The 14,719-nt window shown below is 43.8% G+C and overlaps 1 long non-coding RNA gene across 1 annotated transcript in view; it reads right to left on the reverse strand.

Moving 5' to 3' along the window:
* Positions 1 to 13,983, reverse strand: part of LOC138467127 (uncharacterized) — a 28,327-nt gene extending 14,344 nt beyond the window's left edge. Inside the window, exons 1-2 of the long non-coding RNA XR_011268058.1 lie at positions 13,696 to 13,983; positions 4,983 to 5,072 (exon numbers count right to left, since the gene is read on the reverse strand). This is a non-coding gene — a long non-coding RNA (uncharacterized lncRNA). The remainder of the gene's footprint in view (positions 1 to 4,982; positions 5,073 to 13,695) is intronic.
* Positions 13,984 to 14,719: the final 736 nt, after the last annotated feature.

Raw genomic sequence — 14,719 nt, forward strand, 5'->3', positions numbered from 1 at the left:
AGTAATGACATTTCGAATGAGGGATGAATGGAACAAAGATGCTGTGCCCCCTGCCTATACAGTGGATCACAGCCCCAAAACTGCTCCCCTATGTCTACAGAAAAGGGGTTCCTATAAAGTAGGAACGTTTAGCAACTTCCTGAACAGAGTGGTTTTAAAACACGAAATAGAACCCCTGTACGTAGGAGACCCTGTTTACTTTATATGTGGAGAAAAAGCATATCCATGGTTACCTAGAAACTGGGGAGGTACATGCTACCTAGGTCTACTGTTTCCAGGAGTGTTCCTCTTGGAGACAGCAGAAGTAGCCAAACGAACAAAAGGTATAACTCAAAGGAGTAGCGAGGATGGAATGATAGCAATGGATATAGCCAAATCATTTATACTGTTCTTGTCCCAAATAGAAACTTCTTACAATATAAGAAAACTGTCTGGAATATTACAAAAAACAATAGATTCCACAACGGATATTTTATTGAATATGACATTAGAAGAAAAAGGAATAAGACTAATGGCACTTCAAAACAGGATGGCTCTCGATATAATATTAGTTGATCGTGGGGGAGTTTGCAAACTCGTAAAAACTGCATGCTGTGTGTATATAGATGACTACTCCCCTACGATATTTAAAGCGATCCGGAAATTACATGTCATAAGTTCCACACTCTCTCTCTACTGAAGAAGGGGGTTGGTGGATAGGATCCTGGTTTTGGGGATTATTGCGGTCTTGGGGATGGAAGTTAATTTCGATACTAATGATGGTACTTGGGATATTCATAACATGCTGCTGTTGCATACAATGCTTACCAATAGTCTGCACTGAAATAACTGATGGATGTACTAAGGGATGTATGCACATGGTATCGAGAGGAAAACAAACGCATGGCCGAAATAACAGAGACACTGAGGAAACAAAAACAGTAAAACAATTCATGGCGATAGACATTAATGATGAAGATGATTCAGATATAGATACCCCAGACTTATTCTCATTGGAGGAGGATACAATGAATAAATAAGACGTTTGGCATACGGCCAAAACGAGGGTTTGTCAATCTGGACAAATGAATACCCTTCATTTGAATGATAGACGTAACTTGATGGCCGTGGGCCAACCGTCTTATGCACCGAATTATAGAAATATAAACTGCTATACTTGACCAAGGAGCGGCAATTTTAAATGTAGCAAGAATCGCCATTTTGCTTGTTAACCATTGCTCATTGCTTTCTGTCTGAAAACTGCTTTGCAGCTTGCAATTCTTGTGGATTTTGCTTACTCTGCTCAACTGTTAACATTGTTGTCTGAATACGAAAGGACAAGGTCGCGGGACTGAAGAGCTTGTTGAAACTCCTCATGAGTAGCCCAGAGAGGAATGCCCACGCTCCCTCTCTGTAGCCTTGGGAGAGAGCTGCGGGGCATTTAATCACTTCACAGCTGTCAGCCAGTCTCGTACGATGGTAGAATGTGTTAGAATTAAAACAGCTAAAGGCTTGAATTATGCTCTTCTTACGGCCCCCCTTCGCAAAACCCTTTAGAACGTGTCGGCTCCCAGGACACGAATAGTACCTCATAGATAGCAAAGCTTGGAATGTGGCTCTTCCCCCGTGTGCAGCTTGCATCCAAGAACAGAACCACTGTGTTCTGTTGAACAACTAAAAGATGCCTCCGCACTTTCCAATTGCACATTGTTACTAGAATAGACATTAAAAATGTCATAATCGTCATACTCGTCGGATATGTCCATCGTCATCCCGAGTTCAAGGGAACTTAATGAAGAGGGGTGTTGAACATGACTTTGCTGATTGTATGATATGCATTTTGTATATATGTAACTGATGTACGTAATTCGCTCTCTTGCGTCCCTCGAGGTCTAGGAAACTCACGTTGCGGGGCGTGAGATCAGAATTGGCCAATTGATACTATTTTTTGCTTGCAATAAACCCTAGCATTGGGAATTTGAACCTCGTGTCTGGCGCATCTTTTCGTGTATGGTTATTGCCTTGTTTCCATAGCACGAGGGACCCCTTTCAGCTGTTGTTGTTGCCAACGCGCTTATATTTACAAAGTTGTTTTACTTTTTGGGGACTCCGGTCGGGCTATATAGAAGTAGATCTATGTTGCTCTCAATCGGTAAAAGTGTGCCGCATTGCTGCTGTCAATGTCGTTGCACATCTATTCGCAATGTTGTTGTGCTTCTCGCAATCTCCCTCAACTGTTCCGAAATTACTCTAAACAGCATGGAACACAGAGAGCGAAAGGCACACAGAGAAGTGCAGACGGACAGGGAGATTCAGAAAGACACAGAGACAGATATTGCACAGAGAGTCAGGCACAGGCACACAGTGACACACAGGTACAAAAAGAGACATAAGGAGAGACCCCTGTAACATTGGTGCACCAGAGGTTGAGTACCTTCCTGATGGACCCGCAATCGATTTCCGATCCTGCTGAAACCCCTTATCAACTGAGTGAACCCTTCAATCAGGTTTCAATCACCTCTGCCAGTGTTATTTTGTCAATGCACACTGTGGACTATTTGGGGTACTGTGTTTCATTTGTATTCAGTGTTATGTATTATTCAATGCATTTATGTATCCCCTGCTTTTGTCAGTCAATGTACCAGTCCTGTGTGTGTAAAGTATTCACTATGTGTATTTCTATAGAAATCTAATGTTTTTTTGGGGCACACCACACTAGCAAACCACTGTAGAAGGATGGAAGCAGGGACGGACCGCAGTGAATACTTTCAGTATGCAGTACATTTAACACCTGCGCTGTTGAAGCATATGCCATAGACTCACTTAAAAGAACACAAGCATTCAAATGCTCGTCATCCTGTCGCACCGGAAGTCTCCGATATAGGGTGCTTTTATGATAACCTCTCAATCGGTTATGGTCAGGCAATCACAGTTTGATTACCCCTGCAAGTGTTGACACTATTATTGTTGCTTTTGTGGCTGCACATCAAGTTATAGCACACAGATGTTGGTGGGACTCTTTCTTCAGACAGACATGCAAAGGCGGGCTGCATTATGGTGAGTGCATGCAAAAGACAGAACTCCTGAACTGGCCACGGATTTGGAAGTCAAAGAGAACTGGCTGAGGCCTCATTTGTTGTGCTGCCTGTCGTAAATGGAGTGCTTAGATTTCTAAAGACTGTGCTAAGTGTATTCTATTCTCAGCGTTGCTGTATATACTGAATTGTATGGGCAGCACCCAAAATTCGGGGATGAATAGCGGTAAGTGGTGACTCACCCTCTGGCTCCCTTATAGGCTGCCCTTCTCAGTGAATCCTCTTCCAAAAGCTGGCAGCTCACTTCCAACTCCACTCGACCTCCCTGCCTCACTTGTTTACAGGTGAATAACTGCTCAGAGCCTTTGCAGTGAGACTGCTACTCTCTCTTTATTTTTCCACATCGACCTATCTTAGGATAAACTCAACTGTTGAAACTTGGAGAGCAGCACCTTCCTTATTACACCTCGACTCCTCCTTCCCCCCTTGAGGTTTTATCTCATCAACACTACAGCTTTTGAATGATAAACCTACGGCTTCCCCTGTGTTAACGTCTCTGCTGTGCGTGTGTCCCTTTTTTTCTCTAATAAAGTACAGTAATAGCTATTACATTTACTGTTCCTTTTCTACAATAAGGGCCAAAGAAGAGTTTGAGGTGGGGGTTTAATCCCATTTACGGGAGTCAGTGACATTAAAATGCTGCATGTTTGTTTTCTCTGCCGCAAGGACATATGCCACAGCAGAGCTGGGCACCTGCAGGGCCGACCCATGTGCCAAGATCATTTCAATGAAATGGGCAGACTGAAGCATCACCTGCACCTCCATAGAAACAATGTGTGGCTTTTTACTGAGACTCGCTCTCTGTCTGCATTTTTCCACACAGGCTTCTATTTTGGTGAATCTCAGCTCCTTCATCTTGGAGAGCAATCTCTCCCCTGCACCACGATTCCTACATTCCTTGTCATTATGATGGTCATGAAAAATGACCAAAAGCCTAGCCATGGCCCCAATGAACCCCCCCCCCCCCCCGCTGCAGCCCACAGCATCCGCTCCCCCAAAATCGTTTCAAAGTGAGTATGGCATACAGTCTGCTCAAACCCAATCACATACTTGCTTTATTTTTTCAATGTTGCAAGCCACCATTTTAACAGAACTACTATAAGAATACACACATCACATATTCACTGCTGCCCCATTCCTTTTCATGAACACTGGGACTAGCGTTTTAACTGGGGCAGTTGTCCTACAGCAAATGTCTTGTGAAAGTACTTCAAACCAAAATGTGTTGATACCATTGACTAGCTTAGCCTTTGTAAGGGGTTTACGAACTTGCTTCGCGTGTCTCTTGAAGTGCACAACACCATTTCAATTGGGTTTAGGTCCAGAGGCTTAGAAGGGTTCTGCGTTCAATGTGGGTCCTGGAACCCAATGAATACTCCAGCAGATACATGTTTTCGGTTATCCTGCATCATGCTGAACCTTTCTGGGTGCTAGAGATCAAACCTTTGCATGTGTAGGACTAGCTTTCCACAGGCAATGTGCTCTGTTCTGTCATTATTTGAAAGCCCCCCCCCCCCCAACTCCCAGACATGGACTTTCACTGGGTGATTCAGCTGTGGTTTACTATTCCAGAACCCCATCCTGTGGAGCAGTTTAACCATGAGAGATATCCCATCCATGAACGGCGCGTGTTCCAAGTCCTCGCTATATCTCAGTACCATGTTTGATCGCCCTTCCGACACCACGGATCAGGTGAAGCCTAGAATGTAATCGAAAGGCACCATTGCTGCTCTGCAAACAGTGATATTTCACTGTGTGATACACATTATATTTGGACATGTTAAGTAAAGCTGATTCATAAGCTTTTCCAGCATACATATATATTCAGATCACATGAAGAGTTCTTTCTCATTCCTTCAGCACTCTAATAACAGGGGTTAGTAGTCCCCTAGTTTTCATGGCACTCACTGTATCAACTTCTGAAGGAGGACTGTAGAGCTGCTGTGGCCTAAGATGGGACTGGACACTTCTTGTGTGTGCTCTCCACTCTTGCCTGCTCTGTAGTGAGAAGATATAAACGTTTTAGTGGCCTTGCAAACTACCATGTCACATGATAAATCAACTTTAAAGTATATATGAAATATTGGTGCAACCATGGAACGAAAAACCAGCCCATTTAACTTCTCCACACAGAATTAATCTGCTTTTTCATGTCCTCAAGGATTACAACGGCTGCAGCGCATTGCAGGTTACGCACAGATCTCAGCAAACCACTTGACCTGCTGAGCCACCTTGCCAGCTTTCAGTCTCACGATTCATCACTGAACTTTTAAAGAATTCAATGCAAATCCCCTCATTCTGGCCACTGCCCGGGGACATGGTGCATGGGTCAGCCCTCAGGGAGGCCTTCCCTCCTCCCTATATTGCCACAGGAGGCTGTTTGAAGTGCATGGTTCAGAGCCAGAAAAGATATCTTGCCTTATCAGTGCAACCTTTCTGTAGTCTGGAGGTCATTATCTTAGAAGTAATACTGTATACTGTTCCCAGAGAGCCCTGCAGTTCAGGGTGACAAGGAGCTTGAATGTAATCTGTGCTGGGACATTCTGCATGACCCCAACCACAATGCCATGCCCGCTGCCAAGCTTTGCTCATTACAAATATTCTATTAGTATCTTATCTCCAAACTCCTTCAAAATGTATGATTTGTGTCTATTTGAGTTTGTCAAAACCTGATCTATTACTTTGTGCAGGAGGGACCCCAGCCAGCCCATAAGACTGGGTATTTCCCAAAAAGCACTTTAAAATGGAATAGCAGCACCCGTGAGATGGATGGGGATGCAGATTAATACTCAAGCATCAAATCAATAATGACAACTCAATGGTTTGGGAAAGGGAGTCCGTTTAATAACAAGTACAAAAAACTGGGAGTTATGAATATCAGGGGTTGCTCGATCTTCCTCAGGGGTTGCTCGATCTTCCTTCTCCGATGAATTTCACAAAAATCACATTCTTTATACTAAAAACTCATCATCGCTGATGTGAAACGCTAAAATGTTGCATGCATTAGTTATAGGAAGGTAACTTTATTATAGATACTATATCTGTATATGGCAACGGAGTTAAATGATTGCATATCTAGTGTCAGGTGGGGCGTCTAAGCCCTTCCTTCAGAATGATTACTGTGGACGTCACTAAAAGTACGATGTCTCATTGGTTCTACAGACTATAGGATCCTAGATTACTTGGTACACTGTGGTTGGGTTGATACCACGTCACCTTGTATTTTTCCACTTCGCTTAGCAGCATGCAGAATGGTCAGCAAGGTGCAGGATGCCCGTCAGCTCCACTAGCCTCCCACCAACCAGTACCACCATCCATCACTGACCCACTGGCCATGTGTCAATTAGTTTCTAATTTGTAGGCCTTGATGCTGCCTCTCTGTCTGGGAGAACTCAGATATCTGTACATGGCTCAAGGCTGCTCATAGGTGTGAAGGCCCCAACTCTTCTTGCTTGGCAGGTCACGTGTTTTAGGCACCATGAAATCATCTCCGCCTCCATGCAATTTGTGTATTTGATTTTAGCTTTCTGTCCACCAAATGCCTTCTGCTGCTTATCTTGACTCCTTTGAACCGGATACTCTGCTCTTTGCGTCATAAATTGTGTTAGCCTGTGTCAGCTAAGATGACCTTGGTTTCTTTGCATGGGTCTCATGCATCTGAGTTTCGTTTCTGCCTTTGGCTTTCGATTCCCGTGTTTGAGCGCCTTCTCTCCTGGGGCTTCTAGTAACTTGCGGTTGGTTCTGCCCTTTTGCAAAGTGGACATATATGTCGTATAAAGTTCTCTTTTTGAGGTAGATATATATATGAGGCGCTTGCCGCAAACTAATTTTCTACTTAGCATAGCAAGCCGCACAATTTCTTCAGCTTTCTTGCATTTCCAAGAATATGTTCACGTGTAAACTGGTTGCATATCTTCGTCGCTCTTATGGCATAAGCTTCTTATACTTGACATCGTCCTTTTAACTTCAACTCGGGATGTCGCTTATCCATGGTGTTTCGTCTCTTTTCATCATTCACATGTTGTCATTTTCTTTATCTGAGAGTCAGTCTGAGTTCTTGTGACGTCACCATTCATCTTCTTTTAGGACTTTCTTGGCCTCTTTAGGGACTGCACTCAGACGATCTTCATTCCGTTTTATTTGTTGATATGGTTTCCTCAGTGGATACTTTACTGTCGATGTTTTCTTTGGTGTCGGTATTTCAATAGGTGCTGTCGGTATGATTGGTACCGAACAGAGCCCCACTGCGGCTCTCTGTTGGTTTATTTGCTCATCGTACGTCGCATATTTTGGCGTGAACGTTCTTTACACTTCAAAATGGACGGTTGGAGTGCGCCCCTGCTTGGGACTTCCTCTACAACTTTGTATCCTCTCCTCCTGCCTGTAAGATTAAAGTTTAGCACTGAGGGGCAGTATCCTTTCCAAACCTTGTAGAGACAACTACACACTCACGTGTACGCCACCTTTTACCCTGCACTTATTCACTCCAACATGCAAATGATGAAAATTTGCCGGCGGGGAGCCAGCTATGTCTAAGTTAACACGTAATGGCTCCCTGCTTCCAAATTACTCCTTGGAGCAACGTGAGCTCCAGTGGGTTTACTACGTAGCTCAGCACCTTGTCTAAGCCCATCCTTCTCCCTCATACCCTGGCTGGCTCGGTGTAACCCAGCACAGCATGCCTGCAGAACAGTCTTACGAATCACAAGGCCAGTGGGGGTACCCACTCTCCTGTCCTGTCAAATAGCACCCTTAAATGCCGGCTCTCCCAGAAACCTTCCTGGACTGCCTAATGCAAAGACCGACCCTGCCACGGATTCTACAAATATTGACCCTTTGAGATGTTCTGGGAACAGTTGAAGGAACATTAAAAGCTGATGCACAAACAAACTAATGAACTCAGTGCCAATACAGATAATCCTAGGGATGCAATCTGTGCAAAAGGTATGTACTGCGGGACAACTGAACAGGTCGAGAAGAAAATCTTCAGTACCATCAAATTATTAACTGCATGAATTTCCTTGTCCAACCATTCATATATTTGCTATTGACATTGAACGTGTTTCCTACAATGGAAAGACTTGGTGCACAAATTAATATTCCTTGGAGCGACCATACCTGTACATTGTGCAATTCAGCCCAGTGAAATGTACCGAATATCTCATATTACATTGCAAGGTACTTCAAAAGGTGAGAAATTGCTACTTGGGCAATAACTCCTGCTTGACTTTACACACTAAAATAAGAATCTGTAAGAAATTGATGCCAGGACACAACACAATACTAATTGCAGTTCTGAAACGTTGATACATTAGCACTAAGAAAATTGAACAGATATCTACGTAGAGATCAGATCACTAAATAAGTGAATTCGTGGAGTGCACTGAATTATTTATCTTTATTCTTACCATTCTTGAACAACACATTATGAATGTAATTTTTTATTTTACTTCTCTTTCTCCCTCTTTATTTCTATTATTTTTTTATTTTTTATTTTTTTAATTTTTATTGTGCGTTAGTTTAATTACAAATAAACTTTAAGCACATTACAAAATTAGGTTACAAATTACAATTAATCTTCAATTTTTAAAATCACCTCACAATTCGATCAGAAATAATACAACCATATCAATACAATCAATCAAGTCAAAATCATCATCATTTAAAATAAAATTCAACTCCACTTAATCACTATAAATGATCTTTTTAAACGCTCTCAAATCTCCATGACATTTGTGACTAAATTCCAAATATCAAAAGCAGCTGCGCTATTCACGACAGACTGAGCCCCCTAATTGTAGAACAAAATTGGTCCTCTCTTATATTATACATGGAACTCACAAACTTAATGTATCCCCTCTTGTATAAATCTTTTAAAGCGATACATGATGTTAAAACGCAGTCTCTATCTCTAAATTACATCTACAGAGAGCATCTTGTGAAGCAGTATCATACCAACAACTAATACATTCTTTAGTGGGAAGTATATTAAAATGGAGGTACTAAATTTGGTTAGATAGCTCTGTGGGATGTTTCCCTTGAAACTTTGATACACATTTTGTTTTATCTTTTACATTGATGAAGTTTCTCGATGTTGGAAATCAAATCCCATTGTTGGATCTTTAATTTGATTATTCTTCGGAATCAGGACAAGTTTCTAAGCACTCCTGTTCAAGGAACAACATTGACAAATGTTTTATAGTGAATCCCTTTAAATCTGCAATCAATGGATTCAAACAATTGAAAGACATTCCTTTACCCAACAGCTGTAGGAGAGCATTTGAGCTGCGGTCTGACTCACCCAATTTCGTATATAGCAATACTCTTCTAACACACCACAGTGAGTGTAAGGATGGGAGTCTTTTTTTTTCTCTTTTCTAGTTAAATATTGTAAAAGGTCATGTTGACCATAAATACAATAAAGAAATTTTAAAAAAGAAAGCCCTGTCAGGGATAGTAGTGAGGAGGTAAGACACAGTTTCCCAATATAAAGCTTGGAAGATACTGCACAACCCACTGACAATCCTGAAACATTAGTGCCCTGAAAATGGTCGGAACGCGGCCTGTTTTCAAAGTGGAAAGTCTGCGTTCGGGGGACTTTCATTAGTGTTGGGTGCTTCTCTTCCCTGCTCCCCACTCCAATTCTCATTAGCACCTGTGTAGAACACTACACGGGTGCCAATGGTGTGATTTCTTAATTTTGTTCAAAAAGAAAGAAAAACGTCCCTTTATCTCACTGCACGGCACCACACAGTTCCTTCAGCCAGGCAGTCCGCTCTTCACTATCAACATTGAAGACGGACTTCCTGATTTAAAGTACTCTGCTACATCGGGTGCAAGATAAAGTCCAGCTACGTTTTTCTTTTATTTGTGCACATACAAAAAAACATTAGCACCTGGCTAGTGATCTACACAGGTGCTAATGGCAATATGCCCCTCAGTGGCTGGGACCACCCTGTAGGTAACGGCCCGCCACCCTTGTTACGGTACCCTTGGTGCGCTCAGGCCCTTACCTTGGGCACCATGCCATTACCTACAGGGTGGGCCCGTCACCCGGGGCATATCACCTCAATAAAGAAAGTCTGTGAAAAATAATGTACAATATCACAGCTCTTTCATTATAAAACATATTCTGTATTATTATTAAGGCTCAAACATACAAAGATGTACAGTACAAAGAATAGATTTTGTTTCTGGCACCAGCTATGAAACGAAATCAAAAAGCAACATGTGGTGAAAAAAATGTATGTAAACTGGACCCATTCTCTATAGTTCTCTATACTTAAACAAGAGAGGTGGAAACACACAGGAAGCAAATGGGAAGAAAAATGCTTCGAGAAGGAAAAGCGAGTAAGCATAACCTGGTGCAAAGAGCGGGAAACTGCTTGCAGCTTGCACTAAATGAAAATGTGTGCATTGGTATTCCAGCATGCATAACCCCTTCAAGAGAAAACAGGTAAAAAGTAAGTGTGTTGAAAATGTTCAGTGTCTGTCCACATTAGCACCCACAGTTTCCACTGCCACCTATTGTGTTCTCCTCCACAATGGATGTCATGTCTAAATATATCCTTTCAAACCCACTCCTCATTTGGGCGCACACCCGACTGGTCCTAACACAGTAGTAAAGAAGTGCTTCTTCAACCCACACACACCTAAACATATATTACCTTTCCTCACCTTCCAACATAGGACACTCGCAGTCATCTCCCTTGTCATGTCAAGAATAGACTACGCAAACAACATCTATCTGAAAATTCCAGACCACCTCACCAAAAAACTACAGCAAATCTAGAACAGACCTGCAAGACTACTGCTCAGACTCACCTAGAGAGAACAGACCACAGCAGCACTTAGAACCCCACATTGGCTACTGGTCAAAAAAGAATTTCCTTCGAAACTCTGCATAACCCACAGACCAATCCATGGCTAAGGAGGGGAATTCATACAGGAAGAAATCTCCATTTTCAAACCAAATTGAACACCGAGATCCAGCAGCAACATTCACCTCAAACCAAAACAATACTCAAAACTGAAATTTGGTGGATCAGCATTGTCCTGCAACTTGGCAAAACAGTGGCACTCGCCCGCTAAAGAAACTCATACAACAGAAGATTATCTAACAGCTCTTTAACTCACCAAGTTAAATGGAAAACTCAGGCAGAGAAAAATAGCTAAAACAGCACAAGAGAAACACCCACAACACCTAAACCTAATGAAACCTGGATACCGAAGGAAACAAGCCACTTTAACGCAAGCCACCATAGAAGAATCTGATCCCTACCAAACCAACATCACGCCCGAAGAGAAGGGCGCAGAAAGACCCCATCATTAATCCCAACAACTTTCTAATTTCCTGCATATTCACCCTAAAACACCCAAACAATACACACACATACCTCTGCAAGGGAAGAAATCTGAAGCCACCACAAACTATACTAAATCTGCAATACCTCTTACACCGAATGAACTACAGGAAATCAAACCACCAGCCCACAGACCACCCCATTCCGCCTCATTCACAAAACACCACCAAACCATTACCAACCAAAAACAAACCCAGCACACAGTGACCGGTTTTCCTGAACTAAAGCTACCATCAGCACATCCTAAATATCTTCCTCCTCCAGCTCTTCGCTCATCCACCTCCAACTCCCTCAGGGTCAGTCGCTTCTCCAAGCAACGAGTTTGTGGTAAATCTCTCTCTTCGTCGGGGGCTTCCCTCTGGAACAGCCTCCCTGAAACCTGAGGAGAACCATCTCCGATTCCGGAAGCACCTTAAAACCTTCCTCTTTGCTTCTGCTTTCTCTCCCCCTCTCCCCTGCTGAATTCCTGGTTGAAACTGAGATTGCACTGGTTACCTAGCCACCCTTCTGATCTTGGTCCCGGGCCCTGCCAGTTGCACACCTGGACTGCCTCCTTGGCAACCCCCGCACTTGGTGACTGTTTCCAGCACTTATGTCTGCACTTACTTTGCACTTGCCCCAGTTGGCCGTAATTTTTTTTCTCTATTTATTCTTTATCTCATGTACTGCACCTTCCCTTTCCCCCTCGCTCTTTTCCCCTTACTATGCACTTGCGTGATCTGAATGACACTGGGCCCAGTAAGATTGTTGTCTGTCTTCCTTCTGTCCCCCCTCCCTTGCCTCGACGCGCCTTGAAACACTTGCGTATAGGCGCGTTATAAATGCCACATCATATATTATATAAATTGTGCACTCCCTCTCGATCCCACTAACTCACCCTCCTGAACACCCCTTCCTTTTCAGATGCACCAGAACATTTGGAGGCCATAAAAATGGCAGTGGCGCATGGTGTAAATCAAAATAACATAACATAATATAAATGACCTTTCTGGTCCTGACAATAGAGAATCCCAAACCACTTCCAACTATTGCTTCCCAATGGCAGTTATAAATCTAACATCCAATCACCCCCACTCCATGCACCGCCCATGGGATCAGGTCTATTTGCTGTACATCCAGCCACCCCTTCTATCTACCATCAACCGCATCTCTCGCTGACATCACTCCTTCAACCCATTGGTACAAAAAGAAAAACAAAGGTCTCCTTTTGAGAAGTGTTCACCTCTGGTTCCTACACCACCACCTCCACTACCCATCCTCACCCATAGAACCTAGAGTAATGTACATGAAGAAGACTGCTGGTGGCAACCTGGCACCTAGTGCCTGGGTACAAGAACAGCTTGTAGGAAGGGGAAGCTGGGCTGGCACATCAGGATTGTACACAACGGTAAGACAGGAAAACGATAGGCACGATCCAGGCACCATCTCCCTTTTTAGTTTCAGCTTTTAGGAGGTGCTTTAGCCCCACCTATAAGGTGAAAGTGTTGCATTAGAGTACAGACAGAGAGAAATGGTATTTGAGGAGGGACTCAAAGTTTGTAGGTGTTACTTGGTAATTTGTCCACCCACTGGCTGCCCATGACCATGCTAGTCCCTATGGCCATTCCTACCCAGTTCCTGCCTCTCTGCGCCCAAACACCTCCTCTTTGGAACTCTTTGAACTCACTTTAATCAATCCTTACCATCAAATGTTGCACTCAAGTGCCGGCTAGTGTTTTCTCAAAGCTGTCTTCTGAGAGTTAATGACTTAATTGGAGTTGTAAACGCAGTACTGGTGTAATAAAAATGGCTTAACCGGGTCTGCCTTCAGTCACTCGATTTATAAGCACTATGCTTGTCCCTCACGGAAGTCGTGTTAAAAACAAGCATTGGCAAAGCCAACAGTTTTGGTTTGTATATAGTTATTAAGCATTTGCCAGGCACTCCAATGAGATGCCCAGGTACTTGCACCATTTTGCACCTGCTGCTATCAATAGCCAGTTAATACTACTTTGGCAGTGCCTGGCAAGTGCCTTTCCCATGCCCACGCAAAAGCCCAAACTGTTGGCATTGCCAATGCTTGTTATCAATTTAGTCATGGCTACCGGTCTCAGAATGCAAAGCAAAACCGTACAGCTGGCACCAGGTGCATTCAGTCATCATTATTTCCCACTCCACCCCATGTTCCCCTGCCACTGGGGCAAGCTAGTGGGGTGTCTCCTTTTGATTAAAAAAAAAAACCCACAAAAAAACAGCTTTAAATAGAAACATACGTGTACCTCTGGCTCCTGCAGCACCCGACTCCGTCCACAGAAGGTAAAGTGGCATGTATGGTAGCCGGATGCCTCGGATTAATGAAATACGCATGACTTGCCCCAGGGCCATGGGAGACCAGACGTACAGCCACCTCGGCTTCATGAACCACCTGCATGCTCCACCCTCCCACAGACACGGCAGCACCATGCCCATCGATGTCTGCCACAAAGGCTGAGCGAGTGGGCACGGCGTGCAGAACACCGAAGAACAGACAGGCACGCGTCTGACACCACGGACGGCAGTTCCTCACATCTTCCTCTTGCAAAAGCAGCAACACATCTTGCAAGTCATAGGCTTGGCAACAGATTCGTGCAGAAACCTTAGTGTTCCACACTGGCCCTGATTCATGGAATTATTTGCGTGTAAAACGGGGATTTGCGTGACAGATTTCCTGCAAATCCCCATTCACCAGACAGGGATTTTCCGTCAGAATGGAGCGCAAATCGCCGTTTTACACGCAAATAATTGTTTCTGCCCAACCCTAAGACAGTTGAAGTCTGCTGCCCAGAACGGGGGCATTGCCCTTTCATTAAAACCATGCGACTTCCACGGGAAACATACAAAGCACCGGGTTTCCAGGCACCACCCCCTCTCACACAGAAACAATGGAGCCCTTCCTGGTAATCAAACCTTTCCACCTAATAAATGTGAATGCCCCTAAATAAACGAGGACACGCCATAATGAATCCCCCAGAGGCAATCAGGGCCCCCCCGCCCTGAAGCATAGAGACACGGAGGTGAAGTGCATGGCAGCCTGTGTGAAAACTCTACAATATGGACCAGAGATCTCCAAGCACACCTGGGTCCTTCCCGAACTCCCCCGCACCATTGCTCCCCGTAGAGAAATGCATTGCATGATTACCTGACCCTACCACAGTAACCTCCACGCCCCGCCCCCCATATAAAGTACAGCACTAGATCTGGGACTAGGCATGAAAAGACAATTGGGTTTAAAAGGAGGTCCATGTCAGGAGCGTGACGGTCCAT

This window comes from Ambystoma mexicanum, chromosome 4q, assembly GCF_040938575.1.
Source record: "Ambystoma mexicanum isolate Mex_15411 chromosome 4q, UKY_AmexF1_1, whole genome shotgun sequence".
Lineage (NCBI taxonomy): Eukaryota > Metazoa > Chordata > Amphibia > Caudata > Ambystomatidae > Ambystoma > Ambystoma mexicanum.